An 890-nucleotide genomic window follows, 5' to 3' on the forward strand; every position below is an offset into this window, starting at 1 on the left:
AAATAAAAATAAATTTAGGATTTGAAAAGACAAAATTTTTCATTTTTAAGAATTTTTAAATTAAAAAATAAATTTTTTATTGAAAATTAAAAAATAAAATAAAGTCTTGCAATATTAAGAAGACAAAAAAAGATGAAAAGTTTTTATTTTTAAATTTTGAAACTAAAAAAATAATATTTTTACTAAAAAGAAAAAAAATAAAGATTTTCAAAAATATCCAATAAACAAAAATTTAAAAAGTTAAAATTTTAAAATTAATTTATTCTATATTGTGAAAAAATAGCATTATCAGGTGAATAAAAAATAAAAAAATGTTCTTGATAATAAATTTAGGATTTGAAAATGCAAAATTTTTCATTTTTATGAATTTTTTAATTTTAAAAAATAATTTTTTTATTGAAACTTAAAAAATAAAATAAAGTCTTGCAATATTAAGAAGACAAAAAAAAAGATGAAAACTTTTTATTTTTAAATTTTGAAACTAAAAAAATAATATTTTTACCAAAAAGTTGAAAAATAAAGATTTTCAAAAATATCCAATAAACAAAAATTTAAAAAGTTTAAATTCTTAAAATTAATTTATTCTATATATATGTGAAAAAATAGCATTATCCGGTGAATAAAAAAATTTAAAAAGTTTAAATTTTAAAATTAATTTATTCTATATTGGCCAAAAAATAGCATTATCCTGTGAATAAAAAATAAAAAAAATATTTGATGAGTATTTTTGCGGAAAACGAATTTCCAACACAAAACACACAGATCTAACCGGCAAGTGCACCGGGTCGCATCAAGTAATAATAACTCACGGGAGTGAGGTCGATCCCAAGGATTGAGCAATTTTAGTTTAGTGGTTGATTTAGTCAAGCGAATCAAGATTTGGTTGAATG

This window comes from Arachis hypogaea, unplaced genomic scaffold (assembly GCF_003086295.3).
Source record: "Arachis hypogaea cultivar Tifrunner unplaced genomic scaffold, arahy.Tifrunner.gnm2.J5K5 arahy.Tifrunner.gnm2.scaffold_26, whole genome shotgun sequence".
Taxonomy (NCBI): Eukaryota; Viridiplantae; Streptophyta; class Magnoliopsida; order Fabales; family Fabaceae; genus Arachis; species Arachis hypogaea.